This window comes from Equus quagga, chromosome 4 (genome assembly GCF_021613505.1).
Source record: "Equus quagga isolate Etosha38 chromosome 4, UCLA_HA_Equagga_1.0, whole genome shotgun sequence".
In the NCBI taxonomy this organism is placed as follows: domain Eukaryota; kingdom Metazoa; phylum Chordata; class Mammalia; order Perissodactyla; family Equidae; genus Equus; species Equus quagga.
In genome coordinates this window covers 23,541,739-23,552,384 of record NC_060270.1, presented here as the reverse complement: position 1 = coordinate 23,552,384, position 10,646 = coordinate 23,541,739, and the positions used below count along the sequence as shown (strand labels likewise).

Genomic DNA, 10,646 nt, shown 5'->3' with positions numbered 1-10,646 from the left:
CTTCTCTGGATTTAATTTTTCAGGTTCTTTGTCTTTATCCTTCATTCTTTCGTTTTCTTTTCTCAGGTCACCATTTTAATTTTAAAATACCGTGTTTTCTTCAGCAGAGGGCTCCCTTCCCATCCCTCTGGCAGCCGGGGCAGATACACTTGAAGCTTGCGCCTCTGTCTGGCGATAGGAAACACTAGATACTTCGACCAGTAAACAGTTCAGCCTCGCTGGGTGTGATCGCGCGAATCCTTCCCTCCTCAGCCCAGCGCACTCCTCCGCCCCCGCCCCCGGCTGCCGGGATCGCCAATCTCTTGGACGCCCTCCCAACGTTCCTGAGGTCCTTTTACTCCCCGTAGCCCTTACTCGTTCTTCAAATCGTTCTGTAGGTAGGTATTACCAACCCTACTTTACAGCCGAGGAAACTGAGGCTTGGCGAGGTTCACTCAAGGTCGTGCCGTTTGTAAAGTTGACCCGAATCCGGCCAGTTCTGGCTTTCCAGTCCAGCCCAGCAGCCTCGCGTCCCTCCCTTCGACTGCAGTTTGCACCAGATTTCCCGTTTTGTACGCGGTTCTTTTCCCCTTCAAATCCACAGGCAGAAAAATTGACTAGATCGTCCCGGGCTAAAAGGGCTGGGGAATCTGGGAGCCTGGGGAAGGCAGAATTTCCTCAGGCCCCAAGGGCTGAGGTGGGCTGACGCCCCGGGAGGAAGTCAGGTTCGAGATGGGGGTACCGAGGACGCGGAGGGGGGTGTGGCAAAAGGCAGCAAATGCTCGGGGGGCCTGGGGCTCGCCGCTGGAACGCCGACTGCGGAGCGGGACTTCTGTCCACCGCCGGGTAACACACTTGGCAGGCCCGGGCGGGATCGGGCCGAGCCCGGGGACGCGGAGGTGCAAGGCGCCCCCTCGCGCTCCTGAGCGCGCCTCGGAGCTGGCGGGGGAAGCGCCCGCCGCCACAGGTCCTGTCCGACCCCCACCTCCTTTTCGCTCCCCGCCCCTCTCCCCTCGCTCCCAACTCCTCCCCCACAGCCTCTCCCTCCCTCCTCCCTCTGCTCCGTTCCCTCCTCTCCGCTCTTACCCGCGCGCCGGGTCGGGAGCTAGTTGGAGCGCGGGGGCTGCTGCCAGAGCCCAGCTCCGCGGAGCCGGGCGGGTCGGCCGCGCGTCCAGCGGCTGCGGGAGGAACCGAGCCTAGCGGGCGCGGGCCCGGGTCGGGACTGCACGGGAGCGCCGAGCGGAGGGCCGGGGGCCGCTGCTGCGCGGCCGCCCCATTCCCAGACGCGTCGCCGGCCCTTCTGGTTTGCCGCCTCCGCTCAGTGCCGCCGAGAGCCGGGAGCCGCCGGGAACCGGGCACCTGCGCCTGCAGCCCGGAGGTGAGTCCCGGGCGCTTCCCCTGCGCGGCCCGGGGCTGCAAGTTGCAAACTTCTGCAACTCGGGTGGGTAGAGGGGTGGGGGCCCGGCGGCGCTGGCAAGTTGGAACCAGGTGGGAGAGGCTGCAGGCGGGAGGAGAGAGGGTCCCCGGGCTTCCGCGCCGCTCGCTGCCACCCAGCTCGGGCGCCCTCGCGCTGCAGCGTTCCCGCCGCCCGCCACTCTGGGTCCGGGCTGCAAGGGGGTAGTCGCCGGCTGCGGCCGGAGCGTCTGGGCAGCAGCCGCGATGGGGACCCAGGCCCCGGGCCTAGAGGAGGGGAGGGCCGAATGAAAGGCTGGGAGAGCGCGGGGCCGGGGCGCGGAGACTGGCGCCGAGATGGGGCTCAGAAAGGGCCGACGAGTAAACCCGGTGGAGGGAGAGTGCGCGCGGCGAGACGCGTGGGAACGCGTGGCCGGCCCGGAGTGCGAAACCTCTTGTTGGGGGACCTCCCCGCTCCGCCGCCCACCCGTTCTTCGCAGACCCCCTGCCCTGGCAGGGCCCTGCGGAGCCCAACTCTGCCCTGCCAGGCCCCCGACGCAGCGGCCCGGGAGCCCCGCGCTCCGCCTTGGCGGGTGGAGAGGGGTGCGGCGGCGGGAACCGGGGACGCGACCGGCGATTTCCTGATTTATTTTTCTCATGGTAATTTGTCTTTGTGGTTGGGGCTGCCCATTCACTTTCCGCTCACGTCGTGCCGGAGATCCAGCGCGGAGGGAGGGAGTGGGGGGCGCTCGGGCACGGGGAGGGATGGAGACAGGAGTGGGGATCCCGGACCCGAGAGGGGCGGGAGCCGAGGGGGAAGAGGGCTTAGGACCCGCCGAGGGAGAAGGCGAGGCTGAGGGGAGCGGGCCGAGCGGAGCCGCGGGCCGGCGGCGGAGGAAGGACGGAGCCGGCTCCTTCGTCTACCGCAAACTTTAAACAACGAGGAGAAGCCACCTGAGGCGCCCTTCTTCCCTCCTCCCCATCCCCCCGCCGCCGGGTCCTCGGGTCATTCCGCCCCGCCGCTCCAGGCGGGAGTGGGCCCCGAGTGTGCATGGGGAGGGGAAGCCGCCGGACTCTGCCCCCACCCTGCGATCCCTTCCAGGCTCTCCGCGGTGGGGAGGCGAGCAGCCGGAGCGGGGAGGCCGCCCCCCTTCCCGGCCCTGTGGCTGAGCCAAGGGACCTGGGATTAGGGGTTGGAAGCTTGCCTGTGTCTAGACCCCACCGCGATCCTACCTTCTCTGGCCCCCACCCGCATCTTTTTCCTTCGGCCCCTAGCGAATCCAATCTCCGCCCACATTTCACAGGCACCCCCTTCCTGCCCCACCCACCACTTCGGCCTCATTCTGCTCCTTAGGCAGCGGCGCCTTTCTCCAGCGCCCTCCAGGCCTCCTCATCCTCCCCACCCTCTCTGTTCCTCATCTTTTAGCCTATTCGCTTCTATTCTTTCTCCTCACTTACTGCCCCCCCCCCCCCCCCACAATTTCTTCTTGACGTTCAAAAGTAGCCTGTCACCTTTTCTGAACCGGAGTAGATGACCTTGAGAAGGAGCAGAGGGAGCTTGAGCTTTAGAACTGGACCGCACAACTGGGAAAATGGGGGCAGATTAAGAAGCAGCTTGGAAAAAACTGCCAATACCCTGCCCCAAATCTAGATTCCCAACCGAGGAGGATGGGGGATAAAATATCAAAGAGAAAGAGGGAGTTTGCCCCTTGGTCACCCATAGGGCAGTGAGACTTTTGGGGAGACGCTCAGGAGGAAGGGCTGCCTCTGGCTGTGTGTGTGTGGTGGGGGCATCTCCTTTCTGCATATCAACAGCTACCACCACCAGTTTGGGAGAGGATGGCAGGTGTTCCATCTCTTTTCTCTTTCCAGGGAGTCAATGCCAGAGACTTCCTCCTCCAGAGCTGACAACAGCCAGCCTTATCATCAGCGTGGGCATCAAACACTTTTTAAGCTCCTACTGTGTGCAATACACCAAGCTAGGTGCTGGTAGACTCAAAGAGGCACAGCGCTGAGCCCACAACCAGAGAGGTTGCTCAATTCACCAGGTTGATCCTAAGACACTTGTGTGTCTGTTTGGGGAGGGAGAACATGAATGGGAAAATGCACAGGCAGTATGAGGCAGCCAGGACTGGGTGCCAAGTGGTGGCCTGGGGCTTAGGAGAGGACTGGTTGAAGAAAGCTTGATGACTCAGGTGGGACTGAGAGCTGGGCTTGTTGCCTTGGCCGCCTCCCCACTAGCTGTCTGTATAGGGAGGGTGGGACAGGAGAAGGGAAGGCCAGGGAAGGGCTCCCTTTCCACTTCTCCCAGAGACTGACCAGAAAGGCAGAGAAGCCAAGAGGTCCAGCTTGGCGCTGTGGATTGCCACCTCCTAGTTTGGATTGGAGGAATTACAGAAGCTTTTCTGAATTGGGGTAGTCTTCCCAGCTTATCTGAAAGCCCCTCGGTTAGTTACTTCCTTTTGGGCCTCAAAGCTGGAAGAGGGCTTGGAGATTGTCCATGTCATGGGAGTCACAAACTCAAATGCCTACAGAGGGCAGGCAGGTAACAATGTGCTGATCAGGCAATTAGAGTGGCCCGGCCTGGGGACAACTGGGTATTCAAAGTCAAACTGGCCAAACAAAATGGTCCAGACAAACCCAGTGTGCAGCCCTTGAGCGGTCTGACTCTCTAGACCTACAGATCAAGAAATTCAGGTTCCAGGAAGTGATCTCATCTCTTTGCGTGTACATGTTATCGTGTCTCCCTGAACCTTGGGGATTGACTGGGACATTCCACAGTCTGGTCCTGCCTCTGACCTGCTGGACCCCCAGCTCACCCTCGCTCTCAGGACCCACTAGGATTCTTCTGTGAGATGATGAGTTCCTTGAGGTCAGGGAGCCATCTCGTCTTATACAAATCTGAGCACTTCACATCCATTGATACAAAGTTCAGATGTACAGCCAGGACTGGGACTCAGGTCTCCTGCAGCCCTACCCCCACCCCCAACCCCCTCCAGGAACCCAGTGAGTGTAAACCAATGTTATTCTTTACAAAAAAGAAAAAAATCCAACCACGACTATTTGTTTCCCCTGATATAGTGAAACTTTATTCAGGGGTTGGATGAGAAAAGACTGGAAGCTCACATAGGATGTTTGAGGGTCCCAAGGAATATCCCGAAAGCACTGAGCCCTGAGTGTGGGTCTAAAAAGGGGAAGGGGAGTCCCAGCATGGGGGCAGAGGGATGACAGACATTTATGGAGGATCAGCCTGTCAAGGCTGAAGATTGGTGGATAGAGTGTGTGCACCTGGGATGAAGAAGCTGTTGGGTACAATTACTTTGAACACTGATCATTGCTCCTCTTTTTAATCTTGGTCATCCTCCTATATCTCATAGGGAAAGTCAACAAGATAGCAGCTCAGATCACTACCCTACAATCAACCAATTCACTACTTTTATTGAGGAATGAGGTGGTAGAATGGACACAGAGAGCAAAGGACAAGGTCGCTGATTAGAATTGCATGTTACCTTGTCTTATATCCTTAAAGGACCGGGGTTGAGCTCCTTTGTCCCACCACCCACACCTCCAGCAGCCAGATGTTCCCCATGGTCCTCAAGTATTGGCTTTGTTATTGGCTGGGTACATGGTAAATGAGACCAACAGTGGCAGTAAACTCCCTTGTTCGTCATTTACTGGGCACCTACTGTGTGCCAGGCACAGTGCTAGAAGCTCGGGATACAGTAGTAAACAAGACATTTCTCTGCTCTCCCTTGATGGAGGTGGATCAGCGTGACTTGGAGACCGCAAATACTAGCATTGCCTCGACTTCTGTGATGGGATTTATTGTGGAGGTTTTTTCCCTGTGTGTTTGTCTGGGTGACCTGACAGCTACGTGGATTGTCCAAAGCACTTGGGGTCCAGTGTTTGGGAGGGCTGAGAGGGCTAGGATTCCACCACCTTAGCTGTTCCGTCCGTTCCAAGTCCCCCTCCATGCCTCAGATTCCTCCCTCATCAAGTGGGGTTGAACGCCCGCCTTGGACCTGTGGTGTGGACAGAGGCAAAGCCAGGCACCTGGCGATCTGGGGATGAAGACTGTTGGGAGAGAATATTGGTATTTATACTTCAGGGTCGGAACCCCAGTGGGTCCTGGAACCATCCTTTGCCTCATCCAGTCACCTTGATCACTAGCCTGTCTTCATCAATGGATGACTGTGTGTATGTTGGAAATAGTTACCTCTAATTAATGAGTTTTCTTCACATTCAGATCTTTGCATTTGAGTTTAGCCATCACTAAGTTGGTCTTAAATTTATGACAAAGCTTAACTAACTTGATCTTAAATGTATGACAAGAGATCAAAGCAAGTGTCTTGGCTAATTGAGTTTCACTGAATTGACCAAATTGAGCCCTTCTTTTACAGCTTGTGTGGGCGACACCTGGCTTTCACTGGCATAGCGCTATTCTTTTGTGCATCTCCTCTCTGAATTTGGTTTGATGACATCTGCTTTGGGTGAAGAGATGGCTCTCTGAAGGGTAGTCTGAAAGGGGATCTTTGTGTATGCCATTCTCTATCTCAGATGGAGGAATCTCCTCCAATACTTTCTTTGTGAAGAAATCTCCCTTCTAACCTTCTGAAGAAATCTCCCTTATAACCAGTTTGAATGCTAGAAAGTGGCAGGGAAAAGTTCCAGCTGGGAACAGAGTTCTGAAGGGGAACAGCTGGGTGGCCAAATGTTCTGTGGCTCTGCCATGTCACTGCCCATCCCTCTGCTTTAGTGTTTTGCTTTAGTGAGCCTGAAAGATGAAAACCCAACCTTGCAGAATGCCCTCTTCCAATTTTTTTTTTTTTTGCTAAGGAAGATTTACCCTGAGCTAACATCCACTGCCCATCTTCCTCTTTTTGTATGTGAGTTGCCACCACAGCATGGCCACTGACAGATGAGTGGTGTAGGTCCATGCCAGGGAACTGAACCCCGGGCCACTGAAGCAGAACGTGCCAAACTTAACCACTCAGCCACCAGGACTGACCCAGAATGCACTCTTTAATCCTGACATTAGTCAGGGGCTCACAAATGAAAAAGTACTACACTTGGTAGCGTCAGAGTGAAAAAAAAAAAAGATGACTTCCTCTCCAATTTGTTGCTAGGCACAGTGGGGAAAGCCAGAGGAGGGACCACTGGGATGGAGACTAAGTTTGGGAGAGTTTGACCTTGAGCAGTTTCCCAACAGTTGGGCTGCTCGTCCTCCTCCATTGTCTGACTTGGAACAGGAGGACAGGGATTCCGTTGGGCTTTCCCAGAGCAAAGGAAAGCTTTCAAGGCAATGCTGTGTGTGCTGAGTCCCACCAGGACACTGCCCTCATTGATCTGCCTTTAATAAGGATGACTTAATCAGACTTGCACCTGGAACTCATTTGAATTTGAAGTCTTGTTGATTTTATCAGATTATCTTTGCATTTGAACCAAGGATGTCTCTGGCTGGTCTCTTCTGTGATAGGAAGGGTTGGTTCTGGAGGATGGCTGGTGACCATCTGTTCTGCCAGTCCCCCGAGGATCAAATTAGAGGAGATAGGTTTAAATTCCCAAAGGAGGAGACTGAGTTAGAAACAAGGGACGCTTCTCCACTTGGGCACGTGTGCCAAACCCAGATTCCCCATCTGTGAAAACAAAGGGGTCAGATAAACCCTAAGGCTTTTTCTGGCCCTTGAAGTAAGTGGTTTTGAATGGAAATTACAGTCACCTCTTAATTTCCGGGAGTGGTCCATTCCCATTTTTGTGGATTATTTATGAGGATGTTTGGTCTCAGGCCAGTTGCTAGTTACCGTCCAGCCAGACTGTTGGTAACCCACCTGATTGCCAGTCACAGCATCTTCAGAGTGCATTCCCCTTTCAGCCTCTGCCTGAGCCAAACATCCTCTGGAAGGTAAATATGCTCTTGTTGAGGTGTAGGTGTGCGTATAAATATGCTCATACACATCCTTGTATAAACATAGATGCAGTTCCTTGCAAAGCTGTGGGTTATGGTTTCATTATGCTAATCCAGCATTTTGGATTATCTGTAGCTCTGTTCTTCTGCCAAAGTTGACGTGAGGCTGCCTCCGAAAAATGTCAGGGAAATGGCTGGTGGGGTAGCAATTTAGGTCCATCCCTGCTTGCCAACCCCACTGGTCTACCTAAGCCAAAACTCCTTCCATATTACCCTCGTCATTGTCCTGAAGGACCCCAGGAGCCCACTGTAAGGAGTACAAAAGAACTGCAGTCAGCTCTTAATTATTCAGGGATGGATGGTTGCAGGGCCCAGTTCTTCTTTTGGTGCCTTGAGTAACTCTATACCTGTAGTGAGAAGCTGGGGGAGATCTTATCATTTAACACAAACTTTTGTTTCTAGCAGCCTGTTCCCTCTGCTCCTCTTCCCTCCAGGCACCTGGGAGAAACTAGGAGCCTTCTGAGAGGCCACATGCACCCAGAGCAGCCTGCCTTTAAGGTTCACACATTGCTCTGTTGGCCAGGGTGTGTTTCTGCCCAAAAGCAGGACAGAAGAGGAAAATACCACTAGCTCCAGCTTCTGCAGAGTCAGGTCCCTGTAGATTCCCCAGGATCCTGGTTTTCTTCCCTTTCTTGCTTTTTCTTGTCCTTGCAGTTTATGGAGTTAGCTGGTAACCAGGGTTCCATCGGGAGTCTAAGTGGGGAGCAGTGTCCTTGTGGCAAAAGGTCCCAAAGAGGCCAGGTCTAAGGAGCACTTGTGTGAATGCCCCCCAAAGCTTAGGGTCATTTTCCTGCATAGACCATGCGCCTTGGGGCCGCCTACTCCCTTTCAGCATCTCTCTAGCTTCCAGAGTGAGTGTGTCTTCACATCCTGGACTCAGTCTAGAGAGCAAGGCTCAAGCGTCCTTTGTACACAGGTGACAGTAGCTTGGTCCAGCTCAACTAGTTCACTGGTTCCTATTAGAATCGCATGGAGAGCTTTGAAAAAATACAGATGACCAGCCTCATCCTCGACCTTAATTGTCAGAATCCCTGAGGGTGGAGCCTGGGCATTGGTATTTTTTTGAGCTTCTAATATACGCAGCCATGGTTGAGAGCCACTGACCTAAATCTTCTTTCCTAGACTCCACCTGGCCTCATGCCAGTGGCATACAGACTCTCTTAGCCCTCAGCCCCTCAAAACAGCCTGGTCCTTTCTGGTAGATACCAGCTATAGCTCCTGGCCTTCAGATCATAGCTACTGTTTGTGTTCCTGTGTTCTGAATTTAATGACTTTCTATTATTAGCTGATTGTGGGAGTTTCCTTCTAGTGTAGCTTCTTTGTGGTCATTTTTTCTTAAAAAAACATTTATAAAAGTAATACACATTCATTCAGCTTTTTTGTATGCTTCCTTCTAGATATGTATGTAACTACTGTCTGTTCTTTTGTAACCAGCCTTTTTCATTTAATAACGTATTCTGATAACTTCCCCATGACTTAAGTATTCTTCTGAAATGGGCTTTTCAATGGCTGCCTGGTATTCCATCCTATGGATGTACCACATTTATTTCCTGAATCCCCTGTGGGTTGGACATCTAGGTCGTAAACCATTCTTTTACTATTATCAATAATGCTGCAGTGAACATCCTTGTATCTAAATCTCTGTGCCTATTGATGAGTATTTCCTCAGAACAGATTTCTAGACATGGAATATTTATGCTTCTTTTTTTTTTTTTTTCAATTTGGTACCTGAGCTAACATCTGTTGCCAATCTTTTTTTTTTTCCTTCTTCTTTTCCCCAAAGCCCACCAGTACGTAGTTGTATATTCTAATTGTAGGTTGTTCTGGCCCTGCTATGTGGGACACCACCTCAGCATGGCTTGATGAGTGGTGCTAGGTCCACGCCCAGCATCTGAACCAGCAAAACCCTGGGCAGCTGAAGTGGAGTGCATGTGCTTAACCACTTGGCCACAGGGCCAGACCCTATTTATGCTTCTTTTTAACGTGCACCATTTAGACAACTTTTGACTGACTTCCTATAGCAATTAAAAATTTTTATATTCAGAGCTGAGTAAACAAACTGTTTTTGCTGAACTCCTCTGAGGCCTCAGGCTGGCTGCTTCACCTTACTGGACCTGAAGGTCAGAATTCTCAACCTTGCCTTGTGCCCAGCCTCCACCTCCAGGTGGGTTTCACAAATTGCTGACTCACTCCTTCAGGTGAGCTCCAGGTCTCCCCTGCCCCTAACCTCCAGCATCTTTAGTTTCTTTCACCTTCTCAGCCTTTTCCTCTTCACACCTCTGGCCCCGGAACTATCAGCACTCAGTGCCTTCAAGCTATTGTGCCATTAAGAACAGCTATTAATTATTGAGCTGTTACTATGTACCAGACAGTCTGCTAGACTTTTCGTGTGCATTATCTCTTTTAATCCTCATGTGCCTTATGTGCATGCATTATTTTTGTCGTCACTTTCCACATGAGGAAACGGAAACCTTAGAGAGAAAACAATTTCCCCCAGGTAGAGCTGCGATTTAAACTCAGACTTTATGGCTTCAGAGCCTACACACTTAACCACTACATAGCCTCTTCTCCATCCTTGGCTGATGATGTCAACAAACTGTTCACAAGTGCTCCATCAGCATCTCTTGGGCATATGCTGTACCTGTCCCCGGCAGAAGACGGGCAGTTCTCACGTACGAATGGCAGGATGTAGGCATGCTGTTCATTGAGGCCTCCTTTTCCTCTTCACTTCTTAAATCTGTCCTCACTCCCTTTCTCCAGGTACCCCATGCCAGAAAACATTTCTTTCCTTGTCACTGACCAGCTGCCAAGATCCCAGGATGCCTTGCAGCTGAGCAGGTCCAAGTTATGACATATCCCTATTACACTTTCCCCACCCAGTTGGAAGAATTTGGATGCTACTTTCCCAGGATGGATTATAAAGCTGTCAGGGAGGCATGCTATTGTAATGACGGGAGATAGGCGGCCTGACTTCTGTTGGATGTCAAATACTGTTTAAAGTGGAGGATTGGATACCTTTTTGCATTCTCACCTCTGTAACATTGTCGTTGCTCAGAAGGTAGAGAAATAGCAGCTGAAACTGTCCTTCTGATTTGATTCTGACCATGACCAAGAACCAGGTGGTGATCTGACAGTCCTCGGATGAAAGAGACCATGTAAGCCTGGCGTTAACAATGGCCAAGAAAAGAGATGCCGTACCTACAGACCTTCCCTAGGCGGTAGGAAGTCTGATTTGGGGAATTATGATCATATGATTAGGGATTCCAAAAGGGAAGATGGTTTGTGGCAGGTAAGATTCTGAAAAATGAAG

General features: G+C 52.5%; 1 protein-coding gene across 6 annotated transcripts in view; it reads left to right on the top strand.

Annotated features, from left to right (window-relative positions):
* The first annotated feature begins 257 nt into the window (after window positions 1–257).
* The window catches only part of SEMA5B (semaphorin 5B), a 116,497-nt gene continuing 106,108 nt past the window's right edge, over window positions 258–10,646 (top strand). For 3 of the 6 annotated variants that reach the window (XM_046659715.1, XM_046659716.1, XM_046659720.1), the window contains exon 1: window positions 930–1,357. The gene's annotated coding sequence lies outside the window, so the exon portion shown is untranslated. Of the gene's footprint in view, window positions 378–768; window positions 826–929; window positions 1,358–10,646 lie in introns of those variants that run through there. The other 3 variants (XM_046659717.1, XM_046659718.1, XM_046659719.1) reach the window with 3 other exon arrangements.